This window comes from Martes martes (genome assembly GCF_963455335.1).
Source record: "Martes martes genome assembly, chromosome: 12".
Lineage (NCBI taxonomy): Eukaryota > Metazoa > Chordata > Mammalia > Carnivora > Mustelidae > Martes > Martes martes.
Genome location: NC_137900.1, coordinates 11,434,575 through 11,462,345, shown reverse-complemented (window position 1 = coordinate 11,462,345; position 27,771 = coordinate 11,434,575).

Here is a 27,771-nt window from a genome sequence, read left to right as displayed (position 1 = left end):
CACATTTTGGTTTGCTGACATGGCATCCTCTGAAGCAGTGGCTCCCTCTGGGGTCTAATATTGATTTTAACTCTAGGTAAGTGACCTCCATATCCCTGGATTTGAAGATATTTTATAATTGATGGCAAATTTTACAAACCATAACCTAGAGTTATTATACTTGTGACATATTTTTTGTTTTTTTGTGTTTTCTTCGCAACAGAATACAAATATGCAAATCCTGATGAGCGCGAAGTGGCTTTTTCTATATTCTGGGCAAGTGCCTAACCACCGCGTCCATTACAAAACGTCCAAGTGCTAATTCTTCTTGCTCATTATCAAGTGTTTTTTCTGATGGATATAATGGCATGAACCCACAGAGCACAAAATTCACTCTGTTAGAGGGGCCAGGGCTTTGCAAACTTTCTCAAAAGGCCACAGAGGTAGGAGTAGTAACAAACCAACAACAAGCGAGTGCTGGCATTTAAGTTGCTGTTCAAGGGGATGATTATTATTATTAAAATCCAACTCTCACCCTGCTCTCCTTTAATCATATTGGTGCTTTTTCTTTTACTTGGTGAAAAGAGGTTTCCACTGGATTTTTCCATAAATCATCCCATAGGCTTTTAGTCTTTCATGAAATCTTTTGATCATGGGAATGGTGAGTTTTGCTCTGCAGGCTTCTCGGTAGAGACTAATAAAATTTCAAAGATGTGTACCATTCAATTCATTTGGAGCCACAGGACCCTTTCCTTTATAAGTATTTTGGCTCAGAGTACAAGGCATCACTGTTTAATAAGCATCTGAAACTATTACTTTATATTATTGCCAGAATATATATATATTTTATATATATATAATATATATATATTGCCAGAATATATATATATATATAATATAATATATTACTTTATATTAAATGCCAGAAAGATGATAGACACACTTACGAGGAATTACTAAAGCAATAATTCGGTGTCAGTTTATACCAGAATCCATAAATGTCTAGTGTCATGTTCTTGCAGTTTATAATTTCATTTGAGTCCTACTTGATTATGACTCTTGAGTTTGAGGAAATTCCAGGCAAAGGGGAAAATATAAGCAAGGAGTTAGCAGCAAAGTCCATTGGAGGAATAGGAAGCTGTCCAGTTAGGCTAGAGCGGACAGGAGATATAGGACAGTTGCAATAAGAGATAAGGCTGGAAGGAAATTCTCAGAGGATAATTCAAGAGTTGAAAATCAGACTGAGATATCTGTACCTGATTCTGAGGGCAATAAGCGCATGCTGAATATTTTAAAGCATGGAACTTGCATGATTCTAGCCAGACTTCAGAAAGATTAATGGTGGCTTCAGTGGCTGTAGAAGAAAAGGGAATTAGCAGAGGGGAGGGTATTGGAGCCAGGACTGGATTCAGGGGGCCCTGTTAAAGCCATTAGAACAGGGGCGCCTGGGTGGCTCAGTGGGTTAAGCTTCTGACTTTGGCTCAGGTCACATCAGCTCTCTGCTCAGCAGGGAGCCTGCTTCCCGGACTCCGCCCCCCCCTCCCCCGCCCCGCCCCGACCCTGCCGCCTCCATCCCCGCCTGCCTCTCTGCCTATTGTGATCTCTGTCAAATAAATAAATAAAATCTTAAAAAAAAAAAAAAAAAAAGCCATTACAACATTTCTACTTGGACGCCCTCAGCTCTCTTAAACCTAAGATCACCAAGACAGAACTCATCAGTTTTCCCACCAAATATGCTTCCCCCTTCATCTTCTCCATCTGAATAAATGGTACCACCACCCGCCAGTCAGAAACTGGAAGTCGCATTTGACTTCTCCCCTTTTTCTACCCCCACATGTGACCTGTCAGGAAGTCTTGACATCCCTACACCTAAAGAACATCTCTTATCCAACTACTTCTCTCCATGTTCCCTACCACAACCTGAGTCTAGGGCACCATGAATCTTCACCGCACAATGGCAACAACATCCTGAATGGCGTCCCTCTGTTCACATGCTGCCAATGATGCCCAGAGAGATCTGCTCCAAGTGTAAGTCAGTATCACTCTGCTGCTTACAACCCTCCAGTGGTCATCTGTGCATTCAGAATAAAACCCAAACTTTTATCTTAGCCTAAAGTGGCCTATCCATTCTGTCCTCTGCGTCACCCTCAGATTTACTCTCTCTCCTCCTCTTACTCATGGTGCGTTAGGCTTCCTTGTCACCAGCTCTTTCAAGGCTCCTTCCCACCTCAGGTTCTTTTTGGTTTCTCAGTACCGGTAGTGTAACTCTGAAAACAAAGGCTAGTGGAGAGCAGGAGGTCTCATTCCTACACTGTGACTCCCAACCCGCCCTCCCCGCCCAGCAAGGATGATATCTCGTTCGTTAAATCTATACATAGCTTTTCAACAGCCACATGTACAGATTTTTGTTTTGCGGTTGCACCAGCTATTATAGACATTGACTGTAATAAAGAGGGTCCTCTTGTGGAGAGCCCCCAAATGGAAGACTCTCCTGGCTCATTTCCTCCCCTTTGTCTCTCTGGGGTGACAGCTGGTAGACACAAGGTGATAGTGGGAAGCCAAGGGAGGGGTGAGATTTCTGCTGGAAGGTTTGCCCTGAGGCTGCATGGACTCATCCCACCCCAACTCCAACACTGTTGCCTTTGCCAAGTCAGTTTCTCTAAAGAGCACTTGGTTCATTCAGGTGTGCCAAACTTCTATGACTTTACCTTATTGGAAAAGAATATAGGCCCTTGGACACGTATACATCTCCCAAATCACATCCCCAAGTAAACCCATCCTTAAGATTTTTGAATATATATATTCAAAATATTTTCTGTGCATATATGCATGTTAGTAATAAAAAATTATCCCCAAACTTTGTGCTTTGTGGCTTAAAATATATATATTTTAAAATATATATATTTTAAAATATATATATAATATATTATAATATATATATGTGTGTGTGTATATATATGTGTGTGTGTATGTGTGTGTATATCTATATCTATATCTATATCTATATCTATATCTATATCTATATCTATATCCATCCATCCCTGGCCATCCTATAGGCCAGGACTCTGAAGTTCTAGGGCATAATGAGAATGGCTTGTCCAGCTTCATAATATCTTGGGCTCAGCTGGTTAGTCAAGAAAACCCTCTGACTTGATGTTGGATATTGAAACCATCCACTCACACTTGGGAGCCTGAGATTACTTAAGAATTAGAACTGCTGACTGGAGTGCTCCATGTGCTTGGTCGGGGGAGCAGGCTAAGATGATAGGAACAAAGATGGAGCCATATACCAGGCAGAAGGAAAAGCATCTGCACACCAAGGTTCCCTGGTGGGAGGGAGGACAATGCTTTAGAGGTAAGGAAAGAAAGCCAGTAAGGCTAGACACACACACACACACACACACACACACACACAATGTGAGAGAGAGAGAGAGGGAGAGAGAGAGGAATCCCAGGTAAGAGATCAGATACCACATGTCCCTACAGCCCAGCTTTAAATTTGTGTTTGTGTTTTACCTTAAGAACAAAGAGAAGTCAGTTAGAGTCTTAACTATGAGGCTGAGGATTAGGGATTAGGACTCCAATGCCTTTCTTTCTGAGGGAGACACAGTTCAACTTGTGACAGATGCCAACAGCCTTCCACTGCTGCTAGTCCCCTGGTGCGCCACCACCTCCGGTAGGTTATCTTGAGTTTTCTCATACTTAGTTAAATGATCCCTTCATGAAATTCTCTTAGGTTCAACACTTCAGTGTGTCAGGGTTGCCCTGGGACCCCGACTCCTACAGCTGTTTTGAGAGCTATTTAGTAGATAAACTATACAGGGCTTGGTGATGGGTTGCTTGGGTGAAGAGTGGAAGTGAGGTAAAGGGTCAGATGTAATCCCCAAGTTTCTGTCTGGTGTAGCTGGTGGGTGTGGTGCCTTTTACTGAGATCAGGCACACATAGAAGGACCACTGCAAAGGAGATAATGATATGTCTTGAGACATATAAAGAATGTTTGAGCCACACGCGCACGCACACACACACACACACACACACACATCCTGATTGTCTGTGCATTATAGAGTTTATATGACATACAAAGTCAGCATGGACTCGAATCCTGGCTCTGCCACTTGCTGGTTGGGCCACATAGGACTAAAGATTTCATCTTTGTTCTAATTATCTGCAGAATGGACATCACAATACCTGCCTTACAGGGTTGCTGTGAGGACGGATGAGATGAGCCACAGAAAGCACTTAGCAAAGTGTCTGACATTTACTAAGGGAGTAATAAATGCCAGTAGTAGCCAGTATTACTCGTACACGCTTACTTTCCATCTGGAGAAAGTATCACCAGCAATAAAGGTCTTGAAATGATCCACCTGAACATGGTCTAATTCCTATTTTCCACTGCAAATTTAAAACTATTTTAAATGTAGTGCAGGATGGAAATAAAGTTGCTAGCAGGCTCAGACTTCTAAAGCTTTCTCTTTTCTACTTAGTTTTGGATTCAGTAAGCCCATTTAGAACAGTTTCTAACCTTGATGCTGGATATCAGTTAGAGATGTGGATACATTTCAAAGCAATGTAGATATTTTAGGATGTAAAGAGGGCTTTGAGAAATTATGTCGTCTGACCTCTAATTTTCAGATGAGGAAATGAAGACCTGAGAGGGTAAGTGACTCATCTCAGGCCACACAACTACAGGCAGAGCTGGGGCTGGAATCCAATCCCCATGACTCAGACGCTGGCCTTTTCATGTCCAACATGGCAGCCTCCAGCAAAACAGTCCGGAAAAAAGCTTATTGCATGGAGTTTTAAATTTATATAATGAACACAACCCCTCTCTAAAAGAAAATACAAGTTGAAATGAGGAATGAGGGACCGAAGTAAGAGTTCAAACCATTACTGTTTTGCTTTGTTTTTATAAATCCATGGAAACAATTCCTTCTGAAAAAACAGATGAATAATTTAACTGGCATTTTAAACTTTCATAAATGTATGTTTTTAGCAAGGTGTCTGGCCACTCTTACACAGGGAATAGACTTTTCTCACACTCCTGAACTATGAGTTGCCAGTTTTCAAGTTTATTTTGAAGACTTGGTTCTGTGACAATCAAGTACTTCACTGCTTTCAAAATTGTCTATCTTAAAGAGATTTTATTTTAAAGAATTCTGACTCAAAAATCAATGGACTTTTGAGGAAATAGTTATATGCCTTTTTATAATCAACCTGGTTTCTGAACACTGAGTTAAAAAAGTCTAAACATCAGACCTGGGTCAATCATCTTGTGATATTTATATGTGACTATGCGGAACCACATAAATCAGTCTTCTTGCTTCAGTGGGAGGAAAGCCAGAGATAGGGTTTCTCTCTCCATATCATCTTTCCTAGTGTAAGAAAAAAGAGATACAGGAAGAAAGAAAAACTTCAGGGTAAAATGGGAAAAAAATTAAAATATCACACTTCCTGATGTTAGGAGAAAGGAATATAATTTTTTGTATCGAAAAAAAGAATGTGTTTGGTAGACATAGTATTCTAGAGAAAAGCCAATCTATCTGAACTGGATTATGTTAAAAGAATTCTATTATCTCAGAGACTTGGTATCCATAGCAACGGAGACATCTCTGTACTTACTCTTTCCATCCATAATGAAGGAAATAAACAGCCAGAGAGCTTGCCATTTCCCAATATCATTATATCATAGCTAATAAGTTGTTATTTGACTGAGACATCTTAACAAACCCTATTGCTGTTTTACTTTTGAAACAGGAACCCCTCTCGCAAAAAAAGAAAGAAGAACTTGCAACCAAAATATAGGAATGCAAAATCAGCTCACAAAGGAGAGTTATAAAGCATATCCAAGGAGGGAAGGAGTTACTCTCTGAACTTGGACCCTGGCTGATGTCCAAAGTAGAGAAGCATGTTCTGGGCTTCTGCCAAGCTACAGGTCACCTGGTCCTCCATCCATGCAAACTCTGTTGGTTTGAAAGGGAGTCCAGACCTAAGCAGACCACCCTCAAAAAGCCTGAAGATATTCTAAACAGAATGTTCAACCACTGGCAAATGTGTGCCTTTTGCATATATAGCTGATTGTTGTTACAAGACAGTAGCTTTTTATTCATTCATCAAACATTTGCTGCGTATCTATATGTGCCAGTCACTGTGTAAGGCTCTGAAGATGTTAGATGCGAACGAGACAGTCCCAGCTATCCAGAAGCTCCCATCTTGTGTAGAATCGAGATATATCAAATTTCCTATTAATATTAGGAAAGGATCATTAACATCCATCTATGATGGGCATATTGTTAGATTCATTCCCTTAGGACTCAGAACAGTTGTCTTGCAAACAACAAAGTAAATGTTGACTAAATATGACAACTTAAGCGAATGGTAAGGATGAAGCTAAGAAACAACATGAAAATTATATGTAGCAGGGAGGTCTTCAAAACACAAACCCTCAAGTTTTAGTTGACAAAATCAGTGCAATTTATAAATCATTATAAATAAAGATAAGTATAATCGAGGGTTTCAGAAATAATTAAGCAGTAGAGTTTGGACTCGAACCCATGCAGTCTGGCTCCAAAGATTTTTGTGCTAAACCACTATACCATGTCACCATTTAGATCAAAGTAGAACAGGAAAGGACATATGTGAGCTTTTTTCTACAATCGTGATTTCAAAAACAAGGAAAGGAAAGGAAAGGAAGGAGAGGAAGGAAGAAAACAAAACAACCAGTGCAAAAGTGCAAATTGCAAACCTTTAGAAGTCAAGCATATAGTTGAACTATATCTATTAACCAATTCATTCTTTCATTCATTCATACATTCATTCATTCATTCAACAAATATTCTTTGTGTCACCCTGAGCCAGGCATTCTGGGTGCTAGGATTTTCATGTGAAAACACATTAAACCATTGTTCTCACGGTCTACTTTTTCCATAGGACTGGCCATCTTCAAACACACTCTATGCTTTACTTATTTATTAAGGTTATTGATTATTATCTGTCCTGTCTTAACAGAATATAAATTCCACAAGGACATGGATTTTGTGTTTTGCTCCCTGAGAAAAACTGTCCCTAGAACACTGGTTGGAACACTGCTTAGTTGAAACTTTTGAAGTCAGAAGTGTGCATCCTTTTACTTTGGTCTTCATTTTCAGGATTGTTTTGGCTAATTTTGGTCCTTTTAATTCCATATGAATTTTAAGATCAGCTTGCCAATTTCTACAAAGAAATCAGTTCAGATTCTGCTAAGAATTGTGTTGAATCTCTAAATCAATCTGGGGGGTACTGCCATCTTAATTTTTCCAATCCAGAAACATGGGATGGTTTTCTATTTATTTCGATCTTTAGTTAGATCTTCTTAAAATCTTCCAATAATATTTTGTAGTTTTCAGAGTATAATCTTGCCCTTTCATTACATTTGTTCCTAAAATTTTATTATTTTTGATGCTACTGTGAATATGATTGTCTTGGTAGTTTTGTTTTTGGATTATTCATTGTAAGATGTATAGAGATACAATTGATTTGTAACCTGCAAACTTCTTTATTAGCTCTAGTAGTTTTTGGTGGATTCCTTAGGATTTTCTATATACAAGATCATGTTATCTGCACATAGAGACGGTTTTACTTCTTCCTTTCCAATATGAATGCCTTTTGTTTCTTTCTTTTGTCTAATTTCCCTGGCTGGACTGTCCAGTACAAGTTGAATAGAAGTGGTGAAAAAAGACATCCGTATCTTGCTCCTGATCTTAAGGAAAGAGTATTCACTCTTTCACCATAAGTATGATGCTAGCTGTGAGGTTTTTGTAGATGCCTTTTTCAGGGTGAGGAATTTCCCTTCTAGTTCTCATTTATTGGATGTTCTTATCATGAAAGGGTGTTGGCTTTTGTCAAATGCTTTTTCTACATCAATCAAGATGGTTGTGTGATTTGGATTTTTTAAAATTCTGTTAATATGATATATTATGTTGATTTTCAGGTGCTGAACTAACCTTGCATTACTGGGACTGTAATGTTGAGAATTTTTTGCATCTATGTTCATGAGAAATTGATCTGTAGTTTTCTGGTGATGGCTTTGGTTTTGATATCAGGGTAATACTTGTCTCAAAAATGAACTGGTTTTCTCTGTTCTTTGGCTTGCCTAATCTCTATTTATCTGTCTTTAAGTATGCTAATTCTTTCTTTACCAACTCATATTTACCATTGAGCACCTCTGAGTTTTTTATTTCAGTTACTGACTTTCTCAACTTCAGAATTTCCATTGATTCTTTTTTTATATATAATTTCTATCTTTTTATTAATATTCTCTATCTGATTCAACACTGTCATAGCTTCCTTTACTTCTCTAATCATGCCTTTGTGAAGCTCTGTGAACATATTTTTAATGGCGGTTTTTAAGCATTTTTCTGTTAACCCTAACATCTGGTCACTCTCATAGGAAGTATGCGTCGTCTGCTTTTATCCTCGTGCAGGGGGTCATACTTTCCTGTCTGTTTGCATGTCTCATAAATTTCTTGTTGGAAACTAGATATTTTAGATCGTCTATTGTAGCAGTTCTGGGTACTTAGACTCCCCTCTTTGGGGCTGTTGTTATTGGTTATTTTTTCCTTATTGCCTTGCTGGATTATTTTATTAAAGTCTATTTCTTTCTCTTCCCACAGTGTTAAACCTCTAATGTTACTCCTCAGCAAGGCATACCTTTGGGTGTGCCCTCAGTAACCCTGGGATGACAGGTCTATAGGTAGGGCTCTCTTTCTTTCTTTCCCCCAACTACACTCAGTAATAAACTCTACTAATTGCCAGCTGGTTACTCGACTGCTTTTGACAATTCCCTGGGTCATTAATAAGTCTACAAATGACTCAATCAGATTGTGGCTTCTTTGAAAGAGTGGTTTCTGATGTCAGTGTTGGGTATTTGTTCTCACCCCAGGAGGGCTCCTCCCAACTGCATTGTTCTGGTTCTCTCTGGCAAAGTGATCAACTTACAGTGCAGGCTCTCTCTTCATTAAATCCACAAATTTGCCTCCCAAATTCATTTCAATCCTAGCCCCACTAATCTCAAGAGTGTCCTTTGGCATGCACTCTTCCAAGGTCTGTTGCAAATGAAGTCAGTTCCCTTGGGAAGAGATTGAGAGCTATCTGTTACTGGCCTGCTTCTCCCCCCAGGCAGTCTCTGAACAGGGTTTTGGAGCAGGACACCAGGACAAAGGTAAATTTCTCTCTGAGTGACACCTGTGTTCTCGGAGCTGCGGGCTTAGGTAGATGGGGGAGGAAACAGCCTCAGCTTGCCTCTCCTGGCATGGAGCCATGACCTCATGAGCTGGGGTACTCCAGCACAATCAGCACGTCAGGCCCAAGGTACAGTCTCCATTCCCTGAGTAGGGCTGAGGGAAAGGGCACCCTTTTTTATTGATTGCATTCCCCCAGAACTTAGCCTCAGCAACAGATAGCTGGGGGATAAGAGGAGAAACGTGGAAGTCTTACTCCTCCCGGGAAGAAAGCCCTTCTACTGGGAGTTGGAAGAAGAGAAGGCGAGAGTGGTCTTTGTTCAGATACCACAAACTCTCATCCTTCTTACCTAATTTTTGTAAATTTTCTGGAATAGATGTTTTTTCATTTGCTGTTTACCCTTAGAACCCTTTTGAGGGGCTTTAAATTTTTGAAAACTACTTTCACCAATTTCTCTGTGAAACAAATCACCAAAACTCCTTACACTAACACAGGAAGTACAGCAACCCTTCATTTTAATGCATTTATTCATTGCTAACTTACAGCAGAATGGCTATGGAATATGTGCTGTCTACTTATTAATAGGTTTGTAGCAACTAGTGACATGGTTTGAGATCCCTAATTAATAGTGACAAAATGCTTATGGGGAACCATGCCTTGCTCGGGTGAGAACACAGGCACCAAGAGAAAACAGCTCATGGAAGATGCAGGTTTGTCAGTGATTGGACAAATGCTATACAGTAACACAAATGATTAAACATCTAAAGCTCAATCTGTTGTACAGGCTTTGAAGTAGCTGCAAACCAATTAGTCTTTTTATCTTTCAGGAACAGCCTGGAAAACAGGATCTTAATTCAAGCTCGGCTTGATTTCTAGGCTATAGAGAATAAAAGATGTCAAAGCCATAAAACAGGAAACAATTGATTAGGTTATCTGAGTTTTAAAGCCTGAATGCTTGGGAAAAGCTCTAGTCATCTGCAATAATCACATTTACATCTACCTTGATGAAAACGAGGTACCGCTAAACCTGCGAATGATCCTCAGCTCTGGAAAGTATTTCATATTGTCTATAAGTCTTCAGAGAAGTGCTGAGCAAGAAGCAGCTGCTGTTACATTGTGGCTAGATAGAACACAGGGTCCTTCTACCACAGTTACACCTTTCCTTGATGATAACACCTAGCATCCCAAAACTACCAAGCAGTTTGAAATAGAAGAGCCCATGTTTTCTGAAGACGTTTCAGCAGGAAAAGAGATATGGTGTGCTCGAATATATATTGTTTGACTTTTGCCGTAGGGGTATTTTCCTCCCTCGGTGGACTTAAAAAATGATTTCCACGATGCTTTTATATCTTCTAAGCAGAAAATATGGGAATAGCTGGGGATTGACATTTAGTTCATGAGATTGGAACTGAGATTTCTCATCCTCGTGCCTGTGGTTACTGAAGAGATTCACGCTCCCCAGAGAATAACTTCCTCTACATCTGTGTGTCCGGAGCGATCATGAAATGGTATTTATTTAGTTGGGTCATATTTTGTAAATCACCTTTTGGGTCCTTAGAATTTATAAACACCATGTTAGTTTTCCATGCACATAATTCAAGTAGTAATAACGTAAGCAGACACATATATGTGCTTATTATGTACCAGTATCTGTTCTGATGGCATCAAGGGTATTAATTTATTAATCATCACAACAACCTCATGAAGAATGTAAGGCACAAAGAAGTTAAGTCATTTTTCCAAGGTGACCCAGCCAAATAGAACCAGACATGCAAACGTGCTTTCCAAGGAATCAATAAACTCACGGAAATTCTGACATTTCCTTTCTTTCTTTTTTTTTCTTTTAATTTTTAATTTATTTATTTGACAGAGATCACAAGTAGGCGGAGAGGCAGGCAGAGAGAGAGAAGGGGAGAAGCAGGCTCCCCGCTGAGCAGAGAGCCTGATGCGGGGCTCGATCCCAGGACTCTGGGACCATGACCTGAGCCGAAGGCAGAGGCTCAACCCACTGAGCCACCCGGGCGCCCCTCTGACGTTTCCTTTCAAAAGCAACTTTAGATCATTCACTAGGATAATCCAATGTCATTTTCTATATTAACAACAAACCCCCCAATTTTTAACCCACTTCAACATAAATAGCCCTACCCCATGAAAGTTACTAATTTCCAGTTCAGAAAACCAGTCAAACCCCAAAGTTAGTTGTATAGGAGTCAGCAGTTAATCAAGGAATTAACTGGCTATGCAAAGAAATTATCAATCATCTGTAGGAACTGGTGCTTCTTAAAGTGAAAAAAGTCTATTTGGCCATTTGGATTTGCAAACCTGGCAACAGTGTCTAACCTGCTATCATCACTTACACAATTTAATTAACTATAAGCTCTTTCAGGAGCAAAATTCATGTCTCATACATCTTGGTACACATTTCTTGGTGTCTGACACACAGTAGGCAACTGAGAAATATTCATTAACTTGATTTGATGCACTAATCATTGTAATAAGTTAGAGAAATGCATCATATGTAAATTGTTACCTATGAACATTGAAGTTGTCCTAGCTCTATGACTTTGGGAAATCACCTCACCTCTCTGCACCTATAATTTCCTGTCAGGAAAATGGATAGCTGGATTGGAGATCTGTGGGGTTTCCTCCAGTTCTGAAAGCCTAAATGTGGACCAGCAGCCTATGACCCAAAAAGGGAAGGCTGAGTATCAGAGGCCTTTGCTTTAGGGCCTAAATTAAACATTAGCTCTGTTTGAAGTGGAGAGAGGGGGTAGTTGGTGGCTGATTCATAAATAGTAAAATTTACAAGTGTTTTCCATTACAAACCACAAGTTGGTCAATGAGATAATTTTCATATATGCATGAAGATCAGAAAACCCCGAGCTGTGGCTCAGTGGGTTAAAGCCTCTGCCTTCGGCTCAGGTTGTGATCCCAGGGTCCTGGGATGGAGCCCCGCATCATGCTCTCTGCTCAGCAGGGAGCCTGCTTCCCTTCCTCTCTTTCTGCCTGCCTCTCTGCCTACCTGTGATCTCTGCCTGTCAAATAAATAAATAAAATCTTAAAAAAAAAAAAAAAAAAGGAAAACCCCAAGCTGTGACCTCTGTCCTGTATATGCTTGGATGCAGATTAAAAGGAAGGGAGGAAAGGTATCACAGCCTCCAGTAGAGGGAGCCAGATTTTAAGCGTTAACCAGACCTCAATTTATTCCATGGCACTGTTTGCCTGATCTAGAAAGAGAAAATAAGAATTTTGATCCTAACTCCTCCTTTATGGGCCTTGCATATAACATTAAAAACTGTATCACAGAGACCAACACTAATTTTCCAAAAGACAAGATTTTTCCTAGTAATAAATGTTTCTTCTTTAAAAAAAAAAAACAAAAAACCAAAACCCTCCCCTATCAATTTCATCAGAAGTGGTAGGATTTTTACAAACATTTATTTAGCCTGTGGATATCTGAGCTCAAGTTCAAATAAAACTTAGAGATCTATGAAGGAGTCACTATAGCCTGGTCATTTTCTTTAGGTGGAGATTTTTTTATTTACAGGTAAAGAGAAAGGTCTTTTCTTTCTTTATCAAGATATAATTGACACATAACACTGTATTAATTTTAAGTATACAACATAAGGATTTGGTATATATATATACTGCAAAACAGTTACCTCAATACGTTTAGTTAACGTCCATCATCTCACAGTCACATTTTCTTTTCTTATGATGAGAAATGTTAAGATTTACTTTCCTTGGGGCACCTGGGTGGCTCAGTGGGTTAAAACTCTCTGCCTTTGGCTGCCTTTGGCTCAGGTAATGATCCCGGGGTCCTGGGATGGAGCCCCGCATCCAGCTCTCCGCTGGGTGGGGAGCCTGCTTCTCCCTCTCTTTCTCTGCCTACCTCTCTACCTACTTGTGCTCTCTCTTTGTCAAATAAATAAATAAAATCTTTAAAAGAAAAAAAAAAGATTTACTTTCCTCACAACTTTCAAATACACAATAGTACTATTACCTATAGTCACCATGTTGTACACCAGATCCCTGGAAATTATTCATCTTATAACTCGAAATTTGTATCCTTTAACAAAATCTCACTATATCCTGCACCCCTCAGCTCCTAGCAATCATCATTCTACTCTGTTTCTAGAAGTTTGGCTTTTTTTATGATCTCACATATAAGTGAGATCATACAGTATTTTTCTTTCTCTGTCTGACTTATTTCACTTAGCATAATGTCCTCAAGGTCTATCCATGTGGTCACAAATGGCAGGATTTCCTTTGTATGGCTGAACAATATCCCCTTCCATATACATACATACATACATACATACATACATACACATATAAACATGTGTATACATATGTATATAATAGGTGCATATGTGTGTGTATATACACACATAGAATATGCATCTATTCTCTGGATGCATTTATTCACCGACAGACACTTAGGCTGCTTCCACATCCTGGCTATTACGAATAATTTTGGAATTAAAATGGGAGCGCAGATATCTCTGAGATAGTGATTTCATTTCCTTTGGGTAAATACCCAGAAGTGGGATTGCTGGATAATGCGGTAGCTCTTTGTTTATTTTTGGAGGGGCCTCCCCAGTGTTTTTCATAATGGCTGCACCAGTTTACACTCCCACCTATAGTACACGAGGGTTCTCTTCTCCATTTGTTATTTCTTGCCTTTAAAAAAAAAAAAAAAAAAAGATTGACTGATTGATTTGAGAGAAAGAGCATGCAAGTAGGTGGTAGGGGGTGGAGGCAGAGGGAGAGGGAGAAAGAGTCCCACGCAGACTCTGAACTGAGTATGGAGCCTGACACAAGGCTCAATCCTACAACCCCAATATCATGACCCAAATTAAGAGCTGGATACTCAACCAACTGTACCACCCAGGAGTCCCTATTGCTTGCCTTTTTGATAATAGCCATTCTAACTGGTGGAAGGTGACATCTTATTGTGGTTTCAATTGGCATTTCCCTGAAGATTAGTGATGCTGGGCATCTTTTCATGTTTTTATAGGCCATCTGTATGTCTTCTTCAGGAAAATGTCTAGTCAGGTGCTCTGTCCATTTTTGAATCAGATTATTTTTATTTATTTGTTTGTTTTGCTATTGAGTTATATAAGTTTTTCATATATTTTAGATGTTAACCCCTTATCAGATACATGATTTGTAAATATTTTCTCCCTCTTAGCAAGTTGCCTTTTCATTTTGTTGATGATGTCTTTTGCTGTATGGGATTACATCCCATTTGTTTATTTTTGCTTTTTATATTTGTTTATTTTTATTATTTTCCTCTGCTCTTGGTATCAGATCCAAACAATCATGACCAAGACTAACAGCAAAGAGCTTAGTCCCTATGTTTTCTTCTAAGAAAAACTTTCAGGTTTTATGTGCAGGTCTTTAATCCATTTTGAGTTGATTTTGTATAAGGCATGAAAATAGTGGTCCAGTTTTCATTCTTTTGCTTGTGGCTGTCTGGTTTTCTCAACACCATTTATTGAAGAGACTATCCTTTCTGTATTATATATTCTTGGCTGAAAAGTCTCCATTAAGAATAGTATTTTGGTTTGATCCGAGAGAGAAAAGAGCTTATACATTGAAGTCTTCATTCCCTTGTGTAGGAAAGTTGACACACTTTAAAATGAGGACTCCACTCCTGAGAAGTTTTGTGGGTAGAACTGTGTCCCTCCAAAATTCATGTTGAAGTTCTAGCCCCTGATACCCCAGACTATGGCTTTATTTGGAAAAGGGTCACTTCAGATATAATTAGTTAAACGAGGTCCTACTAAAGTAGGCTGGGCCCCTAATCCAATATGACTAGTATCCTTATAATGAGGGAAGTTTGGACACAGCCATGCACACAAGCAGAATGCCATATGAACATGAAGGCAGAGACTGGGGTGACACCCATAAACCACAGATGCTAGGAGAAAGGAAGAGAGCAGATTCTTCCTCACAGCCCTCAGAAGGAACCAATCCTGCTGGCACCTTGATCTCAGACTTCTAGAACTGTGAAACAGTAAGTATTTGTTGTTTAAACCACTCAGGTTTTGGTACTTAGTTACAGCAGCCTTAGTAAACGAACACAGGAGGTTATTCCATTCTCTCACAGTGTTTAGGATAAAAGTATTCTTTCTAAACTTCATCTTTGCTTTCTTTTCATTTTAACTTCTAAAACAAAAACTAACTTTTTGGAAATTAATTATTAGTAAAGTCCTACTCCAAAAAAAAAAAAACCTAACCTTTTAATATTGTAAAGAAATATATCAATTCAGTCCAGAAATATAAACAGAACAAGAAAATAATATCATATTTCCACAAACCAGACATTACTCTTTTTAAGAGCTTATTATAGATCCTTCCAGATCTTTTCTCACATTTATAAGCATTGATGAAATTTTTACCTAACTAAATCATATTGCACAAGATGCTTTCTTTATATTTCACTTTCTTCACTTAATGAGTCACACATTTCCACATTGATAATACTTCATTTTTCTCATGTCCAGTCCATAGTCTAATTCCTCAATTATCATAAAATGCCTTTACAACTGCTCAGTCTAAACAATAATCCAATCCAGGCTCCCTCTTCAATCTGACAGATTCCTCTCTCTCTCTCTCTCTCTCTTTTTAATTTTAAATCTCACTGACTTGTTGAATAAACTGGGCCAATAATCCTACAGTGTCCTATCTTATAGATTTGTCTGGTTATTTCTGCATTATGACATTTAGCTTGCTCTTCTAGCCTTTGTACTTCCTATAAACTAAAAGAGATCTAAAAGCTTCAGGTATTCAAGTTGAATATTTAACTAGACCACATAGGTGATATTAATTATTCCATATCAAACATTTAACTAACATTTAATTTAACTAATCACATAGGTGATATTAATTATTCCATATCAAACATTTTTAACACTTCAAACATTTTTAAATGGTGGTCTGACAAAATCCTCAAAATAGAAAGTGTTGACTTGAATGTGATACAGACATTTATATATTACAGCAATTCATTTTCTCTAAAACACGAGGCAATAAAGATCTTTTCTGAGTATGACCATATCCCAGGAAAATAGAAACTTCTTATATCTATTAATTTGCTTGTTACAAGGGAAGGTATGAGACACGAACTCTTAAACAGAAATCAAAGACATCTAGTCACGTTTTCTATGAATTTCAACAGACTTCCTTGATCTCATCCAATTCTACTTCAGTAATGCCCTGTTCATTTGTTCAACAAACATTTATTCTGGCACCCATCACAAGCCATAGTCTGCCCTATCTACTGGGGATACAGAGGTGAAATTCTCCTGCTCTCATGGAACTTACATTCTACTCACACCTCAGAACTACCCAGCCTGAAAATTTTCAGTTCCAGTAATGTGCTCTCCTACCACAAGCTCACATCTTTCCCACGTTCTCATCCCTTCACTACTCCAAATCCCACAATTTCACGTCATAAGATCTCCAGTCTCCCGGCCACTCCATACACCTATACCTGACACTTTCCTTCTTGAAGAGTCTGGACCCATGCCTGGTGGAGCACTTCAGAGTCCAACAGCTCAGCTCCTAACTACACACCCTAATCTGGGATGATGTGCTTACTTACTCTTTGTAAGTGACCTTGGATCACCTTTAGTTTCAGTTACTAACTCTACGTAGTTATATACATATAACTTCAAACTTCTTCTAGACCCCATTCCCATTATATCCAACCATCTGCCAGATATCTGTACCTGGATGTCCTAAGTTCAGCATATCTCAGACAGAACTGATTTTTCTCTACATTCTCACTTTCCCTTTAATGTTCTCTATCCTCATTAGTGGCACTGCTGATGTCATCTTGGACTCCCACCTGTCCCCTGCCCCATCTAATTACTCACTAAGACGTGCTAACTCTAAATTTTCAACTTCTCTGTCCACTGCTCTCTGTCCACACTGAAGTCATCACTCTTGTGGTAGCTTCTTTACTGGTCTTTCCAGCTATTGACCTCCAAGCATTCCTTACTACTGCCTTTGAGTTATCTTTCTAATTTTATTTCTTGTTATATTACTCACCACTTAAAGTTCATCACCTCTTGGATAAAATCTTTTCTTCTGCATGACATACATGGCCTTTAATGATATGACTTCCATCTTCTTCTATTGCTTCAGTGTCTTAGTTCTGGATACTCTACCAAAATACCAGACTGGGTAGCTTAAACGACAAACATTTATTTCTCACAGTTCTGGAGGCTAGAAATCCAGGATCAAGGTGCAGGTAGAGTTAGCGTCTGGTGAGAACACTCTTCCCAGCTTACAGGCAGCCATTTCATTACGGTCTTCACAGGGTGAGAGTGGAAAGAAAAAGCAAACTCTTTGGTCTCTTCTTCATAGGGTACTAATTGCATCAAAAGGACTCCATCATCATGATCTCACTTAAACCTAATCATTTCCCAAAGGCTACACCTGCTAATACCCGTACGTTGTGGGTTAAGGTTTAAATTTTTACTAATTTTAGGAGGATCCAAACATTCAGGCAGTAATGCTTTGCTGCTGACACTTCCTGTCATTCTCCCAAACTACAGAAATTTTCCAAAATTCACCCTGCCTCTGTGACTTTTCCCTAGTCCCATGTCCATCTAGAATTCTCTCCTTATCTCACCTTGTTGCATGAAATGACACCCACTTCCTTTTAGGTAAATGTGTACTTTTTCATCATTTACCAACTCACGTGTCCCCTCCTATTGTGAAGCCATCTCCGACTTCCTCCGATACATGAAAGAACATCTCTAGAATCCCATTACATTTGTACAACTATCCATTATAGCAATTATCATAACACATTACTGTTAAAGGTCTACTTCTCATATAATCTATTATTTTAGAGGTAAGACAGTCCTAGGTGTTTAACAAATATATGTGGAATAGTGAATAAGTAAGTAGACAACATACATTTCTAACAACAACACAGCACTATTAGGTCTTACACTCTGAAAAGTGTTTACTATTCAGGAACCATTTATAGTTCCATTTAAATAGATGTCAAAAACAAGTTGACAAACTCAAGTTCAACTGTTTTCTTTAATATTTTTATTGAAATAGACATATTGAAAATAAATATACAAGACTTATAACCTGGTGAATTTTCACAATATAAAGATGGTATCATAACTACTACCTACTTTAAACAAAGGAACATCTGCTCCCTGAAGTAGCCCTCATGATCCTTTCAGTCATACCCCCAAGATAATCACTATTTCAACTTCTGACATTCTAGATGAATTTTCCCCTAATTATATATTTTGAACTTTCCTTTGTTTTAAAGGTTTTATTTATTTATTTGCAAGAGAGAGTGTGAGTGGGGGGAGGGGCAGTGGGAGAGGGAGAGAATCTTAAGCAGACTCCACACCGAGTGTGGAGCCCAATGGGAGCTGGATCTCAACACCATGAGACATGACCTGAGCAGAAACCAAGAGTCGGATGCTTGACCAACTGAGCCACCCAGAAGCCCTATGTATTTTGAACTTTTTATAGATAAAATTACATAGTACTTTTTTGTATTGGTGGACCCAAATCCCTTTTCTTTCTCTTCTTTCTTTCTTTCTTTCTCCCTCTCTCTCTCTCTCTTCCTACCATATTTTTTGGAACTAGTTTTTAAATGTTTATTTACTTATTTTAGGGAGAGAGAGGGGGAAAGGGAGTACCAGTAGGGGGAGGGGCAGAAGGAGGGAGAGAATCTCAAGCAGGTACCTTGCTGAGCATGGAGCCCAATGCAGGGCTCAATCCCACAACCCATGAGATCAGGACCTGAGCTGAAACTAAGAGTCACTCAACTGACTGAGCCACCCAGGTATCCCTAGAACTAGTTTTGCTGATTTAGTATAGAAATGTTTTAACCATTTAAAAAAATAAGATATTTCATCCTAGCAAATAAACTTAGGGAAAAACAAGTTTAACATCACAAGGGAATCACTCTCAAATATCAAATACCACATCGCTGTAATAATTTCTCAGCCAACATTTTTAGGTGCCAGCATTCATCACAAATACTTTCTTAAATGTTTAAATAAAAAGTTCATTTTAGAATAGTTTTAGATTTACAGAAAAGTTGTCAAGATAGTACAAAGAGTTCTCATATACACTTCACTCAGTTTCCACTATTACTAGCACTAGTATGGTACCTTTGTCACAATTAAGCAATGTGGATACATTCTTGTTAACTAAAGTCCATACTTTATTCAGACCGCTTTAGTTTTTAACCTAACATCCTTTTCTTCTGTTCCAGGATCCCATGCACAATGTCACACGACATTTAGTAATCATCTCTCCTTCATTCCCAGTTTCTCGGGCTTTTCTTATTTGTGATGACCTTGAAAGTTTTGATGAGTACTGGTCAGATTGGGATTTATCTGTTGCTTTCTGATAGTTAGACTAGAGTTATGGGGTTTTAGAGGAAGACCACAGAGGTCAAGTGCCATTTTCTTCACATCAATTTAGCATACATTTTATCAACATCACTTATCACTACTGATGTTGACAATGATCTGGCTGAGGTAGTGTTTATCATGATTCTTCACCACAATTACTCCTATTCCCCATTTCCATATATTTGGAAGAAAGTCACTATGTGCAGTCCACACTTAACAAATTGGAAATTATGCTCATGACCTCAAAGGGTAGAATATCTACATTAAGTTGTCTGGTATTCTTCTGTGAGGGAGATTTCTCTATTCTTATTTATTTATTTAATACTTTGGGTTATACAATTTTATTTATTTTGTTGCTTAAATTATGTTCCAGCTATGACCATTTGGAGCTCTTTCTGTTGACTCCTGTGTCCCTTTGACATATCTTTATCACTGTGTGTATTTGTGTGTGTGTGTTCAACACTTTCTTACTTTCTGGACCTTCAAAATGCTCCAGACTTATCTTGTGTATTTCCTGCTACATCTAAGAATCAGCCATTACTCCAGGGAGTCTTAGTACCATACTTTTAAGTTAAACATCCCCTCAAGTTAAGTAGCAAATGTACATTTTCTTTTTTTTTTCTTTTTTGCAAATGCACATTTTCTACTGCTTAGTCCTAAAAATCTAGAAATGTTTATAATTTTCATCTGATAATATTTTTCCATGAATAATCACCACCTCCTCTTCACATTAGCTGCATTTGAGAGCTAAGACAATCCCCCGATCCTCTCCTCAAAAAACCTCACTCCCCTACACCAGGACTTCAGTGGAGACAAACCTATCTTCAGAGAGATCCAAGTTTCCTTAGCATGCCATCTGTTTGGCAATCTCTTGAGATAATTTTCTCTGCCTGATTTCTCTGAAGTGAGAGGCATTACATTTGCCTCTATACCCATTTCATTTGCTTTTTTTTTTTTTATCATCTTATCATGCCACTCAACTACCCATTTCCTTGAGTTTTTTTTCTTCTCTTTCAAAGCCAATGTTTTGCAGTTATTCAATAAAATCAGAAATGCCAAGAGCTTCTTTTTCTATTTTCCTGTATTATGAAAGAGCTTTTAGCACACTCCACTGGACTTTAAACTACTCATGAGAAAAAGGCATCCTGAAAAGAAATGCTCTTTACTTTATGATTTTCCTATGTTCTTTTCTTCAGCTGGCTTAAACAGAAGAAAAGCATTTTCTGATTCCTATATTTGCTAGAGCATTTTAGAAATACTTCTTTGCTTGATGTACTTAAATTTTTAAAAAGCTGCTATGTACCTGGTGCAGTTTGTTTTTTTAAGTCATGACTAAGGGCTTTTCTATGGCCACCTCTTAGGTCTCATTTCAAAACAAACAAACAAACAAAAAGCCCAATCAATTCTTTGCCAGTATCATATCAACTATCTTATCAGTATACTACTTGAATTCTGAATTCAATCTACTGGGAGTTTTTATAAATTTTTAATAAAAATGTGAATTAAATGCATTAAAACATATAATATTGAAAAATACTCTACCATTCAACCATTCTTCGTCCCTCCACACTTACAACTTGAATTTCTCCTCTCCCAAAAATTGCAAATTTGCTCCAGATTATCACTTTCAATCTGTTTTCCTACTTGGGGATTTTTCTCATTTATATAAACTTAGGTTTCATTAAATGCAAATTTTTCTTGAGGGTAGGCCAAGCATCTATAGAATCTTACATTCTCATAAATGAACACTTATTAGGCACCTATATGAATTCAATGCATTAAGTGATAAGGTAAAAAGACTCATTAAGTCCTTAGTCTGGTGGTATAATATAGAATAAAAGAATTAGAACCTCAATTCCACTTTAGTTAAAATGATTGTTGAAACCACAAACCATGCATTCTATTAGTATTTAATGAAAATGGGTGAAATGTGGCATAAGTAGTTTTGAGGCTATAAAGGAGGACGTTGGAGAACGTCATCAAAAGATGTGACTGCTCATTGACCCACTAACTGGACTCAGGCACTCGGAGTGTGGGTTCGGCTTGCCTTTCCTGGTCCCAGGGGCCGCTCCAAGGACAGATCCTTGAGAGGGTGATGTGGTGTTGAGAACACCTGCCTGGTATATGTGACTGAGCCCAGTTAGGGTCTCTTTATACATCTGTAAGATTTGAGGGTGGGCATGGGGATCCGTTAGTCTTGCTGCCACCCAAGACAAGCCTGTATGTAAGTTCCCTTTGCTGTTAATAAAACTGTCACCTACCAAATGGGAGTGGCCTGCCTCTTTCTTTGGTCTCACCCGCCCTCTCTGGCCTCTGCCTTTTTGGGCTGGTTTCAGATTATACCAGGGAAGCTCCTGAGAGGGTTATAAACCAACAAAGGAATTATTAGCCAGCACCCTTTGTTGAGAAAAATGAGGGAGGGGTGCCTGGGTGGCTTTGTTGGTTAAGCATCTACCTTCTGCTCAGGTCCTGATCCCAGGGTCCTGGGATGGAGCCCCAGGTCAGGCTCCCTGCTCAGTGGGGAGTCTGCTTCTCTCCCTCCCCATGCTCCTGCTCTCCTCAAATAAATATCTTTTTTAAAAATGAGGGAGAAAATGTAGAACATGTACATGTCAATTACCATAACACTTAAGGGACATCTATACTTTATTTCATCATGAAGTTGGATTTCTGTCTAAGTCTGTTCACTAAAGGAAGTACTTAGGCTTTTTTCCCTTATTATTAGCATTGGGATTTAATAGAAGATCTACTTCACCTAGAAGTATATGGTACTTACTAAATACTAAATAAGTATTAATTTCATTCATCTTTTTTTTTTTTAAGATTTTTTTTTTAAGATTTTATTTATTTATTTGTCAGAGAGAGAGGGGGAGAGAGAAAGAGCGAGCACAGGCAGAGGCAGAGGGAGAAGCAGGCTCCCCGCCAAGCAAGGAGCCCGATGTGGGACTCGATCCCAGGACGCTGGGATCATGACCTGAGCCGAAGGCAGCTGCTTAACCAACTGAGCCACCCAGGCGTCCCAATTTCATTCATCTTTATTTAAAAATTGCTTAGATCAATGTACTCCTTTCTGTTTTCTGTGAAATACTAATACTGCCTGCAAAAATGATTCTGTGATGAAATAAGGCTGGGAACTGCCAGATTAAACAGGCTTAACTGCCTTCTGTTCTACAGAATTTTGCAGGGTCTTTAATATTTGAATGTGCATTATAATGATCTAAGACAGGGATATGGTATTCCCCAAAGATATCTGAGTACAGAGTACATTCCTTTTTAGTTCATTTTTTCTTATAATTGACATACAATGTTATATGTTTCAGGTGTACAACATAGTGATTTGACAATTCTATACATCACTCAATGCTCATCAGGCTAACTGTAGTCACCCTCTGTCACCATATGGTATTACAGTGTTATTCACTATATACCCTATGCTGTACATTTCATCTTCGTGACTTATTCATTAAAGATTTTATTTATTTATTCATTTATTTAGAAAGAGAGAAAATGCAAGTGGCGGGAAGGGCAGAGGGAGAGGGAGAATCTCAAACAGACTTTGCTCTGAGTGCAGAGCCCCCATTCGGGACTTAATCTCATCACTCTGAGATCATGACCTGAGCTGAAACCAAGAACTGGATGCTTAACCAATGGAGCCACTCACACACCCCTCGTGACTTACTTATTTAATAACGGGATTTTGTACTTCTTAGTCCCCTTTCCCCACTTCACCATCCTCCTCTGGCAATCACCAATTTGTTCTCTGTATTTATGAGTCTGTTTCTCAGTGTGTGGTTGTTGTTGTTTGTAACACTTGCTTCAAGCAGCACCAATACTCCCAGACCAGTTTTAGGGAGAGCTGATTAATCTGAAGAGCTAGGGAGAAAGAAATTTAAAATGAGTGTCGGCAGGATGACGGTGCTGTTACCAGCACCAGGAAACAGAAGAGATAAGTGTGTAATGGAGGACTATTTCATTCTGAACAGAGTGAGGCTCCTTTATTGTCAGACAGAAATGAGCAGTATAGATGAGAGTCAGGAGAGAGGTCAGGGCTGAGGTTATTGATTATTATTGATTAAAACTTTGATCCATGACAATCCCTCATGAGATGGATCACAAGTAGCCTTTTACTAATATTAGTTAAAATACCAAGTTTGCAAAAGATTTACATTTTCAAAGAAAATAAAGAGTTTAAAAACTTTTCTGAAAAAAAAATAGACTTTCCTGTATGTAATGATTTGACAACAGTTTATTTTCTCAGCAATTGGTGAGTCAATGAATACTTTGATAAATCTGAGGGTGAAGACTGTGCTTCCAGCTCCTCAAATCAATCGTAGTAGCAGCCCATCCCCACACGGGAGTATGAGTTTAATTCCCGAAATAGAAAAGGGGAGAGAAGTCTTGTGAGGGTTTGGGTGAAAGGAAGGAGACAGGAAAGGAGGAAGAGGAAGAGATGGGACAGCAGGGACGCGGACTGAAGACGGTCAAGTGTACTGTCACACGCTGTAGAACAGAATTCACCTTCGTGCCCCACGAACTCAAAAAAGTTAAAAACAATTTGCTCAATGTGGTTTGATTTTTTTTTTTTTTAAGAAATGAATTTTTTCTTTGGCAGAGTACCAAGACAGCATCTATGTGTATGAAAAGAAATGGGAGAGTCAAGATCCAGGTGACCCCTTGAATGGACTTTGTTGGCTACCTGCCCAACATCTGTTTCCCTCCTTCTGTTTTCCTGAGAGGACCCTGTTTGCCTCATGTAACCAAGCGACAGGATCCAGAGGAAGCTAACCCCATCTGCATGCAGCTCAGGAGGAGATACTGGTTTGTCTAATCCAAACGCAGCATTCCCCTTGCTGGGTTTGAGGAATGTACACGTGACCCACTTCTGGCCACTGAGACTGCATGATGGAGAATTCGGGGGAAGTTTTCCCAACTCCTGAGAAATGTACTCAAGAAGAGACAATCATTCTTTTTCCTCTGGACATTTTCATGTCTGGACGTGACAGCTAGAACAGCTTTACCCACAGTACAGCCAGTCTGAGGAAGGCAGAGGCAAGGTTAGTGCAGAGCCTGGATGATGGCCAACCAGGGGCCTGCCCTACTCCTGTTATGTGAGGTCATCAATGTGCCTAGTATTTAAAGCAGTTTAAGAATTTTGTTTCTGGCAGGCAAAAGTATGTGAACTAATGTATGCCTATAATAACATCAGTCTAATTGCATTCTGAAAAAGCTTTCCCAGGTAGGAGAGAAAAGAGTGCAGTGAAACCCAGCCTGACCTAAATATTTCATAATCTGCAGCCAATCTAACCTAGGTCATTATACTCTTTAAAAAAGGCTTTTGTAACTGCTATGCCCACCTGCCAATCCCCTCCAAAGGCATTTTATGCGCTATTATATCAGTCGGGGTCTTCAGAAAAAGAGAACCAATTGAGTGTGTGTGTGTGTGTGTGTGTGTGTGTGTGTGTGTGTGTGTGTCTAGACAGATAGATGAATAATGAATTTCAGTCCAAAATCTGCAGGGTGGAGACCCAGGGAAGAGCTAATGCTGCAGCTGAAGTGTGAAGGAAGTCTACTGAAATATCCCTTCTTCCCGGGGAGAGACCAGCATTTTTGCTCTATGTAAGCCTTCAACTGACTGGGCGAGGCTCACCCACATTATGAAGGGCAATCTGCTTTACTCAGAATCCACCAATTTAAATATAAATCTCATTCAAAAACATCCCCACAGAACAAATGCAGAATGATGTTTGATAAATATCTGGTAACATGGCCCAGCTGAGCTGACACATAACATTAACCACTACAACTACTGTTTTAAGTTCCTAACCAATTTCTGGGGACTTCATCACACGCTGGGCATATCCAAGGCATTATGTCAAGCACAGATGAATGTAGAAGCCAGATAGGAAGGAGTGGGTGGGCAGAAGGTGCAGACAAATGAGCAGACTCCCAGGGTCCTGCTTCAGAAGGCGGTGGTGGTTTGAAAGAACAGTGGGATTAAAGGCTGAGGCGGACAATTGACACAGCCCAGTCCAGACAGGAGCACTTAGGAGCACATACGGAGAGACCAGACCCTCCTTCTCCCAATTTTTGGGCTGCTTTAATGCTACTCTTCTAATATAAGTATTCTATTTTTCTTTAGACAGTGCCCTGGACATTCTCCAGAAAGCACTCAAGAGGGATAAAGATCTAGGAAATGAAATTTGTAGACTGGCAATGCTTTTGAGATTTCATATGTTAGTTTTAAGATTGCTCATTAGTATTAACAAACTCAGGAGAACAGAATGACCCCACCTTTTCCTAGACTCTTCAGAGTTGAATTATTATCACTTTTTCTGTAAATACATCTTTTCCTTGCATTTGCTATACACTGAGACGGCAGACTGCATACTTTTCTGTTACAAATTTCACTATTTGGCCAGCTTCTATATTTTCTAAGATCTGGGTATTGTTAATATAAATGAAGCTTTCATAAAGAGAGTATGAATTCTGAAATAACTGTTTTGCCTGGAAGATGGGAGTTGGTACCTATCATTAATTGCAGCCCCACAGAGTACCTACTTAACTGAGCCACCCTGACACCCCAAATTAAACAAAATTTAAATATTTAGTCTCAAACATCCAATGCACCACCATCATTCTCCAGGCTTAGAGCTTCCCCAGGCAGCTAGGCTGTAGGTAACCAAATGTGTACAATGGCCATGGACCTGAGAAAGGCAGTGCCCACTGCTTTATTGTGAGTGCAGAATTTCCTCAAAAGAATTTTCCTCTCAGCCCCTCTTCTATACCATCTTTTCTAGCCCTCGAGCTCACCAGCTACCAGTAATCACGTCTGTTATGCTGTAGCGTTCAGCTCTGACCTGGGACAGGAGCACTATTTGCTCTGATCGGTGCTCTGGTTTGCAAGCAAACATTATTTTATTCTAAGGATGATTTCAGTCAGATCACGGCAGCCCTGGCAAACTGTCTTGCCATACTGTACACAAAATGTTCATAGGCCAACTTTGCCAACTCTTCCCCTTTCCCAAAGACTACCACTGAAGCTCCTTGTAATACAAACATGCTCATTATCACATCTTTTCAGCCAAAGTCATTCTAAGTCTATGGACTGCAATTATCAATTACCCATGCACTCACGCATAACAACATATGACTATGACAGAGATCTTCATGCTAATTCCTTCAGCATTTCTTGAATACCCACTGTGTTTTAAACATTGTGTTTTCGGGGGCCCCAGATGAGGAGAAATGATCCCTGTTCTCCAAGAACTCCTGTGGAACGGCCATAAGACAATCAGGTGAATGTCGTAAGTGACATACAGGAAGCAATTAATTCCAGACTTGGGGAGAGAATTAGGGGCTATTTTACTGGGGATGAAGGGTATTTCTCAAAACAGTGAAAAAGGTCCAATTTTATGTTTTGAGCCGCTTTGGATCCACAGCGTGCTTACATTTTTTGTATTTCAACTCTGGTTCATAAAAACAATAGCCAATAATAACATGGGAAAACAAGGCTTTCGCACATATGTATCAGGCGGAAAGTGGTCAGGCTGCAGGAGAAGTACAGAGCTTACTTTCTGTTGGGAGATTCGGTGGGATATGGATTGTGTGACTACTTGGCAAAGTGCGCACAATGTGGGACACTGAAAAGTCACAGGCTAAATGAATGGTATCTCCCTAATCACTAAGAGTTGAATCATACTTGTTTTAGCAGTGAGGATATGTAGGGACACCTGGGTGGCTCAGTTGGTCAAGTGTCTGCCTTTGGCTCAGGTCACTCCCAAGGTCCTGGGATTGAGCCCTGTATCTGGCTGGCTTCCTGCTCAGTAGGAATCAGCTTCTCCCTTTCCCTCTGCCACTGCCCCCTGCTCACATCCTCTCTGGCTCTCAGTCTCTCAAATAAATAAATGAAATTAAAAAAAAAAAAAAAAAGAACAGTGAGGATATATAGAAATTTCTGGGCTTATTTTTAGAACTTTTGATTCTAATTCCAACAGTCACTTCACCAACTGGAGGTTCAAATGCCAAAGAGAAGTAATAATAATCACACACACATACACACACACACACACACACACAAATGTATGTGCCAGCACAAACACATATACAATATCCATTAAGTTGTTGTGATGATGGAATTTCAAAAAATACTAAAAGCACTGGCAC